This window comes from Podarcis tiliguerta (assembly GCF_965153285.1).
Source record: "Podarcis tiliguerta genome assembly, chromosome: 6".
Classification (NCBI taxonomy): domain Eukaryota; kingdom Metazoa; phylum Chordata; class Lepidosauria; order Squamata; family Lacertidae; genus Podarcis; species Podarcis tiliguerta.
The window spans coordinates 29,760,141-29,777,770 of record NC_139539.1 but is presented as its reverse complement, the minus strand read 5'-3'; the positions used below and the strand labels follow the sequence as shown (position 1 = coordinate 29,777,770).

Here is a 17,630-nt window from a genome sequence, read left to right as displayed (position 1 = left end):
AGGGATGGGGAACCTGTGGCCCTCCAGATATTGTTGGGCTCCAGCTCCCATCATCTCTATCCTGCATGGCCAATATTCAGGAATGATGTGATGTGTAGTCCTGCAACATCTGAAGGGCCAGAAATTCCCCACTCCTAATTCAGACAGATACAAAAAGCTATATGTAAAGTGTACAAAACTTTGGGGCTTGTCTGAAAACTGTTTAAAATAAGTAATAACATAATATGAAATGCCTGTGTTTGTAACAACTTTACAGCTGCAGGTGCACACTAGCTAAACATAGGCCACATTCATACCATATATTAAAAACACCATGATATCACAATAAGCACTCATGGCTCCCCTCAAGTATTCTGGGAGTTGTCGTTTGCTAAGGGTGCTGAGAGTTGTTAGGAGACCCCTATTCCCCTTCCAGAGCTATAATTCCCATGTTTCTATATCAGGGGTCAGCAAACATTTTCAGCAGGGGGCCAGTCCACTGTCCCTCAGACCTTGGGGGGCGGGGCGGACTATATTTTGAAAAAAATAATAATGAACGAATTCCTATGCCCCACAACTAACCCAGAGATGCATTTTAAATAAAACACACATTCTACTCATTTAAAAACACCAGGCAGCCCCCACAAATAACCCAGAGATGCATTTTAAATAAAAGCACACATTCTACTCATGCAAAAACACGCTGATTCCCGGACCATCTGCAGGCCGGACTGAGGTGGTGATTGGGCTGCATCCGGCCCCCGGGCCTTAGTTTGCCTACCCATGACCTATATACTAGCAGTTATTAAATTTGAAGCCCAGAAGGTTGAGATCATCTGGGTGCACTGGGTAGGAAGCTGGTTCAATGTTGCACTTTGCCAAGAAAGCACCATGACCGCAGTCTCTGACCAGCCTTACTGTATGGTCAAAGGATGCATAGCACACTGAGCAAAGCTCCTATAGGATGGCACTATTAACAGCCCCCCCTTTGGAGTAAGAGAGATTGTGAATTAAACAGAACTCACCAGGGGTCTTCTTTGGCACAATACCCAAAGGCAAGATCTGTGCATCCTCCAGAACAGGCTTCCTCATCCCCGGCCCTCCAGATGTTTTTGGCCTACAACTCCCATGATCCCTAGCTAGCAGGACCAGTGGTCAGGGATGATGGGAATTGTAGTCTCAAAAACATCTGGAGGGCCAAGGTTGAGGAAGCCTGCTCTAGAAGCCCAGATGTGAAGGGTGTTTTTTTCTCTCTGCGCTCCTCTCAGTGGTCATTCCTTTCTCCAAGCGCTGAGGTTGCAAGGGATTCCCACATGGCAGGGTTGATGTTGCCAACCTTCATGTCATGTTTGCAGACAGCTTTGTAATGCAAAGTTGCTCTGCCCACAGGCCTGGTGCCTGAAGCCAGCTTGTCCTTGGGGATCCTACCATCTTCCATTCTGTGGACATGACCAAGCCAGCAGAGACGTTGCTGAGACAGGAGTGGTGAACATGCTGGGAATGGGCTTGGGAGAAGACATCTTTCTTTCAGACTCTGTCCTGCCCAAAATCTTCCTGACGCAACACATGTGGAAGGTGTTGATGTGTCACTCCTGGTGGTTGTAAGTTGCCCACAACTCATTTCCATAACAAGCTCAACACACAAACGTGGTAGACCTTCATCTTGGTATTCGTTATTAATATCACATTCTCCCAAACCCTTTCGGAGAGGAGAGCCACTGCCATAGCTGCCTTGCTGATCCGCTTGTCCAGCTCACACTAGACTAGTAAGCAAATCTTAAAATTGGTAGGGATAAAATATGCTCTGAATTTTTATTCACTAGGTCAGCATACCCTCCATTTTTCTCTCAGTAACTCTACTAATACCTAGTATTACTTGATTGACTATATAGGAAGACTGTCATATTAAAGGCAATCAGAACGCACCTTGTTTGTTTCGGTATGTCCTTTATACTTATTTTTGACAGTTGTAAATAGTACGTTTTCCTGGGATGCTGTTGTTTCACAGGTTTTGCTCAGAATAATAATCCGACCAAAGCAAATAAATGTTATCTTCTAGGAAAATCACTGGGCTACTAAATAATTGTTGATTTTCTGACATGAAGATTGCTGTGAAAACAGTACAAGTGGGTTTTCTTAAATGCCTGTCTGAGCTGATACATCAGGAGCTCGTTGCAATACAGGGATGTGTGTCCAACTCACAGTTTCTAAGATGAGATTTGTATTAGGTCAATAGTTTGTTATTTTCTTAAAAAACAAGTTAAATGCCATGGCGTTGCTGTATCTGGCCCCACGCAATGCTCATCCAGCAGAATACATGCCACTCCTTTCATATAGGAGAGAGGGAGGGAGTAGCAAAAAGCAGCTGGTAGTCAACAAAAACAAACAAGCCTCCAGGCTTCCCCAATGTGATCTCCTCCAGATGTTGTGGGTTACAATCTGGAGGCTGGCTGGGGCTGATGGGATTTGGATGGGACTTTTTCTGGGGCTGCACCCTGATGGTGGAATATAAGTTATTTACTTATTTATATACTGCCTATTATGATCTGTCTCAAGGCATGTGTTAAAATGGTAAAACAGTAAAATTGCAATACTATAAATAAAATGGCTTATCATCATGGGAATGAGCCTAGGTGAGCCTGAGGCTCACATACTCCCTGCTCTCCTTTCCATTTCTGCCATGGCTGCAAGAATGATCAGAAGCTTTTGGTTCCTCCCCCCCCCCATTAACTTGTACCTGGAAAGAGTGAGGCAAAAAGTAAGTGTGTAGTGCCAGGTGCCAGGAAATCCATTCCCCCCCCCCCCCATGGTAGGCTGCCAGGAATAGATAAACATGGAGAGTTCTTACTGAAGTCTTTTATTCAATATTCACAAAGAGAGGCTTAGAAAATCTGCCTCTTGTAGTAATGGCTTTGCTCCAAGTGAAACCCTGCACCCTCCATCATCCCTATGGTGGCTGATCTGTGCCTTCTCCCTCTGAGTTCTCTGCTCTCCTACTTTCAATGCCCGCAGGGTTATGGGGTGGGGTCTGGCATGCTTTCTAAAGACACTGGGTCTGTCAGCTGTCTCTCCCTTGGTGCTGCTGCTTCTTCCTGCTCCTCTCCCATTATTTCCCAGCTTTCCCCCTCTTCAGCCTCTGGGCTATGACCTCCCACAAACCACTGTAGCAAATCTAAATTCTCTTCCTCTTCTCTGGAAGGTTCAGGAAGAGTGGGAGGCGGTCTCCATCATTCCTCCTCTGAGGTCCAGTCCCTGACACCCAAGAGTCAGGGCATTGATCCATCTTGGTCAGTAGTGTCTAAACTGGTAGCAATTGGCCAGGGTTTCAAACAGGAGCCCTTCCTAGCTCTACCTGGAGATGCTGGGAAATTAACCTGGGACTATGGAATGTGGTGGACGCTCCTTCATTGGAAGTTTTTAAACAAAGGTTGCATGGCCATCTGCCAGGGATTCTTGAGCTGTGATTCTCGCATTGCAGGGGGTTGGACTAGATGGCCCTTGGTGTCCCTCCAGCTCTACAATTCTATGATCCTATGACCGTCTGCAGCAAGGCAGATGCTGTGCCACTGAGCTACAGACCTTTCCCGACTTTAACCATGCACCAAATTGCTCATACTGCAAAGGGCTGATGTTTTTGTTTTTAACCACTGAATGGTTATAACCATAGGAATAGGCTGAGAGTAAGAAGAAGGTGTTGTTGTTTTCAAAACAACATCAGTGAATATTGCCACAGATTCTCACAAATGTAGCATAGGAAGAACAACATAAGGAGCGTTCTGGCAAATGCAGCCTTCTCCCTGTTTGATTTTTCGGCTGCTTGCATAACAAATCTAGCAGCGCATGAAAGCCATCCCCCTTATTATAAAATTGTGTTCAATGAGTTCTTCCTAAATATGTCACAGCTCATTTGAGGTTGTTTAGCTTAAAGTGGCTCATCTGAGCATTTTGTTCAGACTGGAGACATTTGCTTTGTTAGTGATAAGGCAAATGAGCCCTCAGTGGTTTCGGAAGCCACGTAAATCCAGTTGTCAATTAATGGATTGCTACTAAACAAAGCTGTCAGTTTGACTGCTTTGACACAGTTTGTACATACCGAGCCAGTGCTGTTGTTTTTCCATGATGTGCATACTGAAAACACCCTTCCCTCCAGTAACAGGGGTGTGTGTGCATTTGCGTTTTAGCCTGCGAGATACCGGAGAAGCAAAATAGCTCAATGAGGTCTCCCGAGGGAAATGGCACTTGCACCTGCAATATGTTGTACATTTAGGAGACATAACAAGGGACCTTTAGGAGTCACATTAATTAAATTTTATTTAGTTTGCTCAGCTTAGAGCTTAATTAAATCGCATCATCTGGAATAGAACACTGCATTGTAATTAAGCACTAAGATACTAATGATGAACTACAATAATAACTGTTCACTCTTAATCAGTGCACAGTTTAAAGGGAATTTTCTGAACCTGTCCCTTTTGTATTTTTCCTAACTCTTTCACAGCGAGGGGCTCTGTGCTATCTGAACCACTCCACTGGAATTGGAGTAGGGATCAGAGGCAGGGCTAAGAACATAAGAAAGGCCCTTCAGGATCAGGCCAGTGGCCCATCTAGTTCATCATCCTGATCTCACAGTGGCCAAGCAGATGCTCATAAGCAGGACAATAGCACTCTTTCCTTGTGCTTTCCAGCAACTGGTATTCAGAGTCATACTGCCTCTGTCAATGAAGTAGAGCATAGCCATCGTACTAGTAGTCATTGATACCCTCATCCTTCTTGAAGTAATCTTCACCTCCTTTAAAGCCATCAAAACTTGTGGCCATCAATACATCCTATAAGAGTGAACTCCATAATTTAACTATGCACTTGTATATGTACTGCATTCTGTCTTTCCTGAATCTTCCAACATGCAGCTGTACTGGGTTTTAGTAATAATAATAAAAATTTATTTATATCCCGCCTTCCCCAGCCGAAGCCAGGCTCAGAGCAGCTAACAACAGTAATACAGCATTCTAAAATCAATTCATTATAAAACCAGTTCAAATCAAATTGATGGCAACCATTGGGCTAGAGTTCTGTGAAGAATTACCAAAGGAGGGGGTCAGGCTGTGCCTTGGCCAAAGGCCTAGTGGAACATCTCTGTCTTGCAGGCCCTGCGGAAAGATGTCAAGTCCCGCAGGGCCCTAGTCTCTTGTGACAGAGCATTCCACCAGTTCAGAGCCACAGCTGAAAAAGCCCTGGCTCTGGTTGAGGCCAGCCTAACCTCTCTGTGGCCTAGGACCTCCAATATGTTTTTGTTTGAAGACCGTAAGGTCCTCAGTGGGACATACCAGGAGAGGCGGTCCCATAGGTACGAGGGTCCTAGGCAGTATAGGGCTTTAAAGGTTAAAATCAGTATTATGAGAGAGGGAGAAAACTTTTAGCATTTTTGGGGAGTTGCCAACTGCTCTTTATTCAGCTGCTTCTGAGACGGTGGTAGTTGTAGTGGAGCAGACTCTGAACCTCTGAAAACCTTGGGTGCACCTATTCAGAAAGCAGTGGAGATAGCAAAGTCACTTTGTGCATGTGGCAGCTGTTTAGAGCAAGGAAATCAGAGCTGCTGACCCTAATAGTTGACATGCATTCATAGTCTAATGGTGATTTCATTTTTTTACAGAAAAGGTTGGTTGGATTTGCAGTAGTAAAGGAAATGAAAGCTTTATCTTTAGATCTTTCTTAAAAGATGAGGAACAAATTTTGTTTCAGTGATAATATAATTTCTTATTAGAATTCACAAAGTTCTGTTTCAAGAGAAACATACACATTTGAACACACACAAACACACACAAGTTTGGCTATGGGCTGCACACAAACCACTGGAAATTTTCATGCCGTGCTTTATTGTGGACTATGTTCCTGCCTCTTCACCCTGACAAGATCTAGGGCTTGGGTTTAAATCTTGGGTTCCTGGATCCAGACATCTACAGCTAAATCATTTCTCCAAGTAGTAGCACATGTGAATAGATACATGTGGGAAAAGCAATACAGAGGTGGCAATATGTTTGGTGATAATATCAAAAGTCACCCATGTTTGAAGACTACAAGGTTTGTTTAAGCTCTATAAGCATGCATAAATAAGAAGGGTGTGATCCAACCAATGTTAATAGCATTTAAGGTTTCAATGTTACATTAACTTATCATATTATAGGAACTGAAATAAATGCTTTTTCAGACTGTTCATGTCTTGAACTTACGGAACTTGCTCCCACAGGAGGCAGTGATGGCCACCAGCTTGGAAGACTTTAAAAAGGATTAGACAAATTCATGGAAGATAACACTATCAGTGATTACTAGCCATGATGGCTATCCTCTGCCTCCACACTCAGAGGCAGTTATGCTTCAGAATTCCAGTTGTTGGCACATCCAGGTGATCACTTTGAGAAGAGGATACTGGGCTCAATGGGCAATTGGCCTGATCCAGCAAGCTCTTCTCATAATCTTCTGTGCTTGAAAATAAGGCCTATTGAATTCAATGGAGCTTGCTTCTGAGCAGACATATACAGGGTTGTGCAATAAGTTGCAATTATTTCAGTGGGGAAGCTAAACATCAGTGTATCCCACTCCCACTGAAATCAATGGGATTTCAAGATGTTTAATGCTGTCTGAATTATGCTCACGGTTGGATTGTATACTTCTGCTTAGGGCTGTCCCTACCAATAGGGAGAATGAGGTAGCTGCCTCAGGCGATGGATGCTAAGGGGCAGGGAGTTGTGTGTGCCATGCTGCCACTAAGCTAGCTTGCTGCCCTTTTGCCAGTGCTGAAGTTAACTTTAACTGCCAGACTGGTCAGCTTTTGTATCTGGATTGGGGAAGTGTCATCATGTCCTTTGCCTCAGGCAGCAAATTGTCTTGGATCAGCCCTGCTTCTGCTTTACCGTGACAAAAAGAGAAGACGTCAAAAGTTCAAAAGGCATTATTGCGTAGCATCCAAAAATAGTGCTTTATAGCTTCTGTTTCACCGTGAAAGTATAACTAAACGTGAAAAGATCAAAAAGAGACACCAGAAAAGTTACCACAGAGATTGAAAATTATAGGGATTGTAATTAAGTGTATAGCAACTCTGCTGTATGGACCTATTTATTGGCAATATAGCTGCCCAGAAAGGTTGGGCTACCCAATTCATTTTTCAAAAATGCCTTGTAACCATACTATTTGAGATCAGCTCAATGCTTTCAGAAACACACTTGTGTGATAACAGCAAAATAAAAGCAGAGCCACTCTTTGGAAGAAAATGGACCTCTGTCTTTCTTGTGGATCAATGGCAAGGGTGGCTTTTTCGGTTTTGAAGTGTCTCATCTATATTTGATGAGGGGAATTTGAATTGCATGCTTATTTTAGCTAAAAGCACTGTGCTTTCAGCTGGCTGTAGATTCAGAAGAAACAAGAGCTCCTTACAATGCAAAGACAGTTAGAAGTACACTTAGTTTTGATTATTGAGGGTTGTACTGGTAGCCTGAATTCAATAATAGCCTCACAAAACAAGGCTAATGGTTGAATCAACGCAGCCATTTAGGCACAATTTCCCCCTCTGTCTGCAATGACCACCACAGACAGAAAACTGAGGCAATGAGGTCACATGGGTATATCTGTCAATATCAGTTACTTATTTTTCCAGTCATAAGCTCAGCTCTTCACATTTCCACATCAGTTTGCCATTTTTTTGGGGAAAAAATCCTGTTGAAAATTCATAAGCAATTTAGTGCAGATTTCTTCTGATATACATGTCTTTGTATGCACTTTTCCCTTAATATACAAATTTGGGGGACGCAGAGATGGATCTTCCACTACACTAGCATTCCATCTGGAAATATGTGAGCTATAACAGCACTTGTGATGTTAAGTCCAGCATAATTTGGTTATAGGGCCTATGACACTAGTGGCTTCGATTTGCATGGCGCACAGTAGCACAGCGAGGAAAAGAAGCGTATTCAGACTCAATTGTATGACTCCCTAGTATATAACCCCACAATCTAATGACCTGTTATTGTGTCTTCCTAGAAGGCCATTTGTGCCACTGGAGCATTTAAGTAGTGCTAATTGCTTGTTGTTTATAAGGCAATTAAATGATTATCAGTGTGCATTCATTTATCCTCTTGGGCTGCGAAAGGAAATGGTAACAATTTAGTGAGCTTAGTTTAGAAAAATGAGTAGTATTTCAGCAATTTCTGGGACAACCATAACCTTAAACTGACTGAATCACAGTGCTTAGGACCTTACAGAATCAAGAGGGTATCTGCAGCTTTGCTGCTTGTCTTAGGGGACACACAGAGAGATAACATTTTAACAGAGGACACAGAAGATTCTTCATCCATGGTTTGATCCCCGCTTTGCAACATGCCTTGCACAAACACATTTCAGCAAGTTAAATTTTGATTTGGATGTCAGACTTCCTCCCTCCCAAGTCTGCATAAATCTGTAAAAAAACAAACTTAAAGTGACCTACATGTTTATATGTATCTACTTTGTCCTTCACCTTATTTATTTTTAATTTCAAATATTTAGAAATAGTTGCCAATAGTTGGGTGAGAGGTATGTTGTAGATGGCATAGACACAAACCAATAGGTTCCTTCCGCAGCTCATTTTTTCTGGCTCATAAATAACTGTTAAAAACTTGTTAAACCAAGTGTCAGATCTTACCCTGGGAAGAGAAAAAGGTACATTTTTTTTTAATGCAAGCATTGCTCTTAAAATACTACACCTGTCTTCACTTATACTTTTATGCTATTTTCATGACAGTTTGCTCAAGAAGAAGCTGTTATGGGCATACTTTATAAATATAACAACACCACCAACAAGTTGTTGGACTCTAACTTCCATCAGCCCCAGCTTGCATGGTCAATGGTCAGGGATGATGGGACTTGTGGTCCAACAACGTATGGGCAGCTTCATCTCTGGGTTCTTCACCACTGCTGAAGAGCCAAGATGCTCTTGAGATTAATCTAAAAAATCTGAAAAACAGTTGTGCCACTCCAGTCTGATCAACTTCCACAAAATTGATAGATGCTTTCAGGCTTCCCATAGGCATCCAGTAAGCCACCGTGAAAACAGGAAGTTGGACTAGATGGGTGTCTGCCCTAATCCAGGAGGGCTTTTCTTAAGTTATTATGAGACTCAGGGCACAACACCTGTGGCCCTGTGGCTCTAGGGCATCCCCAACACACCTGGTTAGGACTCCAAGAATGAGACAGTGCCTAAGTTCCCTGAAGAAACGTTCACTTTCCCCTCTCCTAAATCCTAGTTGTGGAATGACTTACAAAGCCCAGCAAATATACTCAACTGACATAGTATACTTGGTGTAAAATCTTTCCAACTATTTTGGTGCAGAAATCACACATCACTGCCTATGGCCATAAAACAAGTCCACAAACTGCTTTTAATAGATTTCAAAGATATAGTGAGATGTGATCCTGACCTGTCTTGGTGCAGTCCCATGATTGACTCTGACAACAGGATGGCTTGTAATATTATTTCCTTTTCTGCATGGTCATTATTTTTCTGTGGTTTCTCCATGAAGGCAAGAGCCTCTCCATGATGAGGAATGGGGCTGCCTCCGACGGAGACAAATGGAAAAGCTCTCTCCCTAGCGACGAAGAGCAGATGAAAGCCATCAGATCATTTCCTTCTACATATTCAATTCCGTTTTTTCATACTACTGTTGTCAACAGGAGAGTTGGATTCCAATTATCTGATTCAAGTGTTTCCAGTGAACTGTCATACACAGAAGCTAACAGCAGAATAACCTAGTTTTGTTCATGAACCAGTGAACAATAAAAAGATGAATGTTTTGCTTAGCTCGCCCTTTCCTGCAAGGTGGCAAGTACAGGGCAGCCATTCCAGGATTTTCTTCAGAGGAGAGAGCAATGTGCTTTAGTTTATCTGAGAATCTGTTTCTTATTGCACATTGATGTGTTCTGAAAGAATTACAGGGAAGCAGCAATCAGCCTGTGTACAACACACTATTCCCTAAGCAGAATCATTGTCAGTTCCCAGAATCCAATGAGCTAGGAGCACACTTCGGTGCTTATAACATATCACCATTTTAAGCTCAGACCACAGTTCTCCCCATTGCAGACCCACATTTGCTTGATCCCCTAGGAACCTTGTTAATCTCATGTTTAGATGAGCCAAGGCTATTTGATGGTAGTCCAATGTGGTCTAGTAGCTGGGGCTTGATCAAGGTTGTCTGACATTCTTTTGCTGCCCTCAACATCTTTTTGTATGCAGGGATCAGGAAGATGGCAGAGACAGCTGTGTTCCTTCCTCAGCCTTTCTCCCCATTGCGGTCCCCACCTGCTGAACAAAGACAAGGGGACACATTTCCCCCTCCTTCGTATCTTATTGCCTCAGAGCAGCTGACCAAGCCAGGTATCCTCTGGCTATTTTCTGCACCCCAACTTTCATCAGCCTGCATCATCAGTGGTGTGGGATGATGAGAATTGTGCTCCAAAACATCTGGAGGATAGTAGGTTGGGGAAGACTGCCTCCAGGGGATGGATTGGCCATTTAGGTTCCCTCCTGTAGAAATTTCCCAATGTAGTCAAGAACTATTTAAATTATAGATATTTTATTTTGTTCTTTGGGGGCTCCGTGTCTCACTTACAAAGGAGCGAGCCCCATTCAAGATAGCAGGTGGAATTCAACATCACACTATGACAAACGTTCTGTCTGCAAACATTGCAGCTCACTAGATGGAACAATTCTTCTCCTCACCCCTTGTGCTGTTCTGGGGTTTTCCTGACTACCCCACTTCCAATGGGGGCGGGGAGGTGTTGTACAGGGAGAGGAGAGGCCCTGTTGTGCAGGTGGAAGTCTCTGTATAGGACTTCTGCTGATGAAGCTCCTTAGGTGAACTCCTTAGATATGCATAGGATTGCCTGCAAAGATACATCTTTTGTTCATTTTGAACCAAAGCATGGCCAACTTCTTTTTTAGTAGGGCTCTTGTGCATTTAAGAGGTGTATGATATGCAGAAACAAAAACCACCAGGGCAATTTTCCTGGTATGGAAATGCATTGATGAGAAAAGATGTGCCTGCTGGGTTTGTTGTTGTTGTTGTTGTTGTTGTTTTTAAAATCTGCCACTCAGTATTAAAAAAGCACAGAACTGGTGCCCCAGTTGAAATGTGTGTTGGAATGGTGCAGTATCGCTGAAGGCATGAAGGTATCTCAGAGCAGTGGTGACAGGATGAATTTGTGGGGCCAAACAGAGATGGAAAGGGTGTGTATCTTTACAGTAGGTTTGTTTGTAAATTGCACACAAAACAGAGTTTCCTGTCCTAAAGCCAACAATGACTTTTATCTAACCACTAGAGGTCATAGCATACCCTAAATAAAGAGATCTTAATAAATACACTATTTAATGATGTACACTCAAACATCAATAGTATGTACCTTGACTCGGGTAGGGTGAATCACTGTCCTTTATTCACTAATTTGTCCTCTATAATGGCCTTTCCCCTTTATTCAACTCTTTTATATCAGTGATGAATAAATAAGGTAAAGGTAAATTAAACCTTCGCCAAACAGCTGCTAACAGCAAAATCTTATGCATGTTTCTGCAGAAGGAAGTCCTACTATCCTCAGTGGGTCTTTCTCCCCAGTACAGTAATGTTGATACAACTTTGTTTCCAGGGTAGTATTGGGTGTAAAAACAAGCCTAATCCAAGCGGAGGTGAGAGCTGAGGATGTGGAAAGGGACCACGGGAAGAGCGTCGTTGGAGAAGATGCACCTGCCTCCCCTTTCACTGCTGTGGAATGGACAACCTTAGCTGCAACCTGGCAGCCCAAAGGGAAGGAGTTGGTACATTTCTTCTGTCTCTTCTTCTGTCTCCTTGGCTCATATAGAGCAAATTAGAACATATATTCTACAGACAAAGGCATCCAGAGCAAAATAAAACTCAGTTTCCAGAATGATTCAGAAGCCCTTGAAAGAGGCCGCAAAGTTGCTGCAGGGCACATGTTTTGCAGGTATTGGGTCTGAGCGTCAATCCCTTGCATCTCCAGGTCTTTTTAAAAGGGATTCTGTGTGGCTGGTTAGGTATAAGGCAGCTTCACATGTTTATAGAATAGACTGCTTATAAGATATGTGATTTGAGTGTATAAAAAGCCATGGAATAAATGCAACAACAGTCTACTAAAAATGTCTCATACATTTGGGTCCTGAAGGGGAAGGTTGGCGGGCTTCTCAGAGGGTCCAAACCCTCAGCAAGTGCCCCACCTGACCCCTCCTTGGTGCTGGGCTTGATTGGAGAAATGAGACTGGAGGCACAATGGGTTTAGGCACAGTCTCTGGGGTGACCTGGTGGCCCTCAACAAAAGGCAACGGAAACTACATTTGTGGTTAAGTCTTTTACGTTGTTATTGTGCCTTGGGCTTCATGTTTTTGATTAAGAGATTCTAGTGGGAGAAAACCTCTGCCACAAAGATTTAATGGTATTTTAAGTGCCACGAGATTCTAAAAGGATTTTAAAATTTGGTTCCTCAAAATGTAGACATTTATATTAATGATCTTAATTGAAATAATTAATTCAGCTGAAAGAATTTAAATTCAGTTCTTGTAATTTTGCCTCCTCCTCAGCTCACCCTCTGTTACTTTCCACAAGGGAAATACATGTAAATCTGTAATTTAATGATATTAAAGGTTTTCTGTGTTTGTGTTTAAAGCTATATGGAAGTTTCAGAAGCTGCAAGTATGGAAGGCAGCGAATAATATCAACAATGCCCTCTTCAAGCACGTCCATCTCAGTTCCTCAGTCCTCCATCCCATAATATTAAAAACACTCGGGGGGTGATGTACGCTAAAAAAGAGTAGTGAGTTATTCTAATTGCTAAGCATCTCTAGGATCAGCTGCCAAATGGAATCAAGCTTCCCTGGAGTGCCTCTTCTACTATAAATAATTCTTTCCTTATTGGCCAGATCTAATAAATCCTACATTCATTGCTTCACTGTGGGGAGGGCTTAGAGTCCCCTGTATAGTACTTAACAACAACACACTTGGGCTCCAACACTACCCTGGCAGGTGAACATCATCTGTGAAGACTTCCCAGTAATGGATTCTTTCTCTTTAAGGTATGGGCGTTTTGGCATTATTTTAGTGGAATCTTCAGTGTCTTGGATACACATACAGCTCCACCTTCCGTAAGCAACAACTGTTTGAGGAGCAATACATACGTTGATACTGAAAGCAATCTTGAAGACTTGGGTTGCAATCCACGCACACTTACCAGGGGCGGAGACAGGTAAGCCCCTTTGAAATGGGTGTTTCAGTGAAATTTGCACTGTGTTAAATGAGAACAGGAATAGCAGATTTGCATCTCTCTCACACACACAAAATCCTGTGGCTTCTCAGTGTTTTCGGTAGACATGTTCAGCCACTGTGAGGCTTAGACACTTAACTAACTGTACTGGATGTCTCTTTTGAGTATGCTGAGATGTAAGTGGGCACTGAATAGATCAAGAATGGGGGGCCTGTGGCCTTTCAGATGTTCTTGAACTTCAATCAACCCCAGCCAGCATGGTCAGGGATGATGGGAGCTGCGTTCTAACAACATCTGGAGGGCTACAGGTATTCATCAGTGTGACAGACCAAGAGATGAACTTAAATGGAGTCTATATTGTGGCTTAATAGTACACTATTAATAGCACACTCCTTTGTGTCCCGCTTTTTCTGTGGACACTGTATTCTCCAGTCAACGATTTGGGGATACGGTGGAATTGTAGTCTAGCTGTCATACAAATGGAACTTCTTACAGTCACGTGATCTGGTTCTGTCATGAAGTTGGAGCTACCTAGCAATAAAGGCTTCCATAGTAACCGAACACACAATCAGACATGCTTGAGGCATTACATCCAACCTCCCCCAACCCTGCAAAGAGATACAACATTAAAGCATGGTTTGTCTTCCTTTGTCTTGTGACTGAAACTGTGAGTGAATGTGTTTATTACATATTGATCAATATTTTGTAAAGTGATTGGAAATCTACTGTTGGGTGTGGGGGAAGACTCAATCTGTGGAATGTTAATTTACCAACCCAGCTAAGATTATAAATGTGAACATACCTCTTTACTAGGTTAACCTGATGGGGCTTAAGCTTTGATTTATTTTAACTGAGGTATAGTCAAAAGCAATAAAATCCTGTGTGTTATCTAGCTTCCAAGTTCCAGTTTCATACTTCTGAGAGTGCCAAATCTAAAGGGTTAAACTTCATGTATGGCATCCGTGCCAAGCTGCAGAAATTCAGAAAAAAACCCAGCCTGTGAAATTTGTGCTCTGTACTATGTAAAAAAAGAAAAAGAAAGAAAACCCATGAAATATATTTCATCTCTCATTTCGAAATTGCATTTGACATCTAAGTTAAATAAAATGTTCCTGAGGTCATTAAAACTCAGAAATAGTACAAGACTTAGGTTTACCATACTTTCAGAATGAATCAAGTTTCTGAACTTGTTTTAATCTCCATATAATTGCTTTTCTGTATATGCTAACCTTTAGAAAATGAGTTTAATAATTAGTCATCTCAGGCTAGTTAAAAGCAACATCCTGCCCTTAGTACAGTTTTATTTTCAACAAGAAATTGATGCCAAAGTAAATCCTTCACCGTGGATGGAAACTTAGCTGCAGGCCACACATACATTATGGATACTTCGATACCTCACAAAATCAGCTCCACAGAAATACTTTTCTCCTGCCCAATTTGTGACCTAGGGAAGCTGCTAATTGTGGAGCAATTGCCAGTCATATGTGTGAATGATTTTTTAAAAAAAAATTAAGTGTATAAATAAGATGCTCTAAGATAACCCGTTGTGATTGCCTACTTATTACTAATCATACAGTTCCTTATATCTTTATTGTGGGGCAACTGTGTCTTAGTGGCCTAGGATACCGCATATCAGATGGCTTTGGGCCTGAATTGGGCATTGGGAATCCTGGCTGTGGTTTCCACTGCCTGCCTATAGCAGGGGTAGGGAAGTTCAGACTCAGAGGCCTCGCTGGCCCTGCTCTGCCTCCACATTAATCTCCCCCACCCAAATCCCCAGTCCTATCAAGATTCCACTGGAGGGCATGGTGGCAATACCAGCTACAGGAAGTGGTGTTACAGCTTGGGAAGAAGGGTAAGGTCCAGGGGCAGCTTCTTGGTGCTGCTGGGCCTGAAACAAATGGATTTGGCCACTTACCTGCTTTTCCCTTCTGAAGTAAATGAATGAACAATTGCACAATGCATAGATCAGAAAATCAATTGCCTATTTGAAGGAGGAAAATGACCTGCATGGTGGCTCGTTTATGCTTTCTGCTCAACAGCCACATGGTTTCAAGATACACCCAAAGACATCATGGGGGAAGATGGTTGCTTCTGCAAAAACAAACAAACGTTGTTCTAGAAATTGCTACTCTCCTTTTCCTCTTCTGTAACAAACAGTGAATTCCTTGATAGAATTTTCTTCTCCCATGTGACTAGTAACGCTTCCAGGTGGGTGTTTATTATGGGAAAAGTGCTTCGGAGCCATGCAGGTTTTTCATGGTATGACAACCTTGGCATCAAGATGCCAGCCTGAATCCCCCCCCCATTTAATCTGGATTTACTCTTCCCCACGGAAAATCTGACATTAAAAAAAATGTTGCCAATGACCTGTTTGCAATATTAAGCTCTTGTCTGGAAGCACCCTTGGTGATCTTCTCTGATCAGGATGCAAGCTCCCCAGGTCTGTCTTTGTCAAGCCTATCTATATTAAAATCTCATCTCATTTATATCTGCCGGTTGCCATTTCACTATCTGTTTGTCCCTTCTTGTTGTTTTTATTAGCTCTCCTAGTTCATTATGTTTGGAATTCACTCTGAGCAGGGCTCGTATTGCTGTCTGTTCTCAGCAGCGGTGGGGACAAACAACGCAGAAAACAGCTGTTAGGTGCACATTGGATTGGGAAGAATCTGAAACTGAAGTGGGGTGCCTGGGAGAGATTCCGAGCTTGTCTGCAGTAAAGCAGACTCTCTATGAGGTGGCATGAGTCAAAGCAGGGGCACCTGAAGTATCTGACTGATAGGTAGATTTCATTTCTGCCCCACCTTTTCATCCAAGGAGCTCAAGGTTACACACATGGTTCTCCCCCATCTCATTTAATCCCCACAACACCCCAGTGAAGTACGTTTGGCTAATAGGCAGTGATTGGCCCAAAGCGTGCTTCTTCACATGGTAGTTCATTTACTTCACTTACTTCAAAATGTAGTAAGCCAACTTTACTGTAGGATCCCTAGAACTCTGTCCCAAAGTCCTTTTCTACTGGCAACCTAAATGTGAGGCACCATAACTGAGAATGCCTTCTTGCCATTCACCACCTGTAATGGCATAAAGTCGATCACACCTGCACCCAGATCATTTAAGGGTATATATTCTGGATGGAATTGAGCATCTGTTTCTTGTCCTGGAATAGATGGCTGAACAGTCTGTACGTTTGAGGAAACAGAAGAACACTGCTAGTTGTTGTTCATTCTTTTTTGTATTTGCCAGATTGTTTAAATAAAAAATAAATATTTGTTATTGGAGAGAGTTGTAGGCGGTCCAGTTTAGTATAAAACACAGCTGCTAGGTTACAAATGGAAATTTCTGAGAATAGTCCAAGCTAGAGGTCACCAGGGCATGAATAACTGTGGCTAAACTTTCTCCGCTCAGGACTGGCTGCATCTGGTGCACCAGCCTTAAGTGTTTGTTGGAAGGTGCTGCATTCTTTGTTAGGTTACTAACAGTGTGCTGCATCTGTCAACACCTGAAGACTTTCAGCCTGATCCTTCAGAGGGAACGTATGCAACCCCATCCATAACAGGTTGAACACCCACCCACAGTCAGATGAACCACCTACTAACACTCCATCTTACTTGGATTGAACATCAGTTTACGCTGTTCATAATATGATGGTTTCTTTGAAAGCAGTTTAGTAAAGCTCAGCTTACTTCTAAGAATGGCCTTAGAATTTAATCTCCACTGAAGATGAAGAAAGAAACAGCTTGATGGTTTCCAGATTTGCTCAGGTGTGTTGGTGCAGCTTCACAACACACCTGAAAGGTAGGTTAAGCTGAATGATTTTGTCTGTGGTCACACAGTGACTCTTTGTGGCTGACCTAGGAATTTGAACTTGAATCTCTCATGCCCAAGTCCAAGCTTTTTGACACCACATGGCTAGTATTTAGCTTTCCAGAAGCCTTTCGCATCACCTGAAACCTGATCCTTTTAACTAAAGATGTCCATGATTGAACCTACATACTAACTATGTCCTCTAACACTGGTACACTATTTCCCAAGCTTGCCTCTTCTTCCTCCAAATAGTCATTGTAGATTAGGGACGGGAACCTGTGGTCCCACCCTGATGGTGTGGATCATAGCTCCCAGCACCCCTAACCATTGGCCATGCTGACTGGAGCTGATGGGAAGTGGAGTCTGATAGCACCAGGAGGGCCACAGCTTCCTTGACATACCAAGAACTCTTAAAGGCTGTCACCAGCCAGGCCTTTTTGCAAATGGAATACTGAGGTTACATACCTCTGTCCCTGAGCTCCCTGCCCCCCTCCATAGACTTTATGATCAACTGCAGTTTTCTCTTCAGTTCTCTGGCTTCTTTACCTCTGCTTAGA

The 17,630-nt window shown here is 42.7% G+C and overlaps 1 long non-coding RNA gene across 1 annotated transcript in view; it reads left to right on the top strand.

Annotated features, from left to right (window-relative positions):
* Nucleotides 1–13,838: 13,838 nt before the first annotated feature.
* The window catches only part of LOC310679238, a 29,019-nt gene continuing 25,227 nt past the window's right edge, over nt 13,839–17,630 (top strand). The window contains exon 1 of the long non-coding RNA XR_014512173.1: nt 13,839–13,933. This is a non-coding gene — a long non-coding RNA (uncharacterized lncRNA). The remainder of the gene's footprint in view (nt 13,934–17,630) is intronic.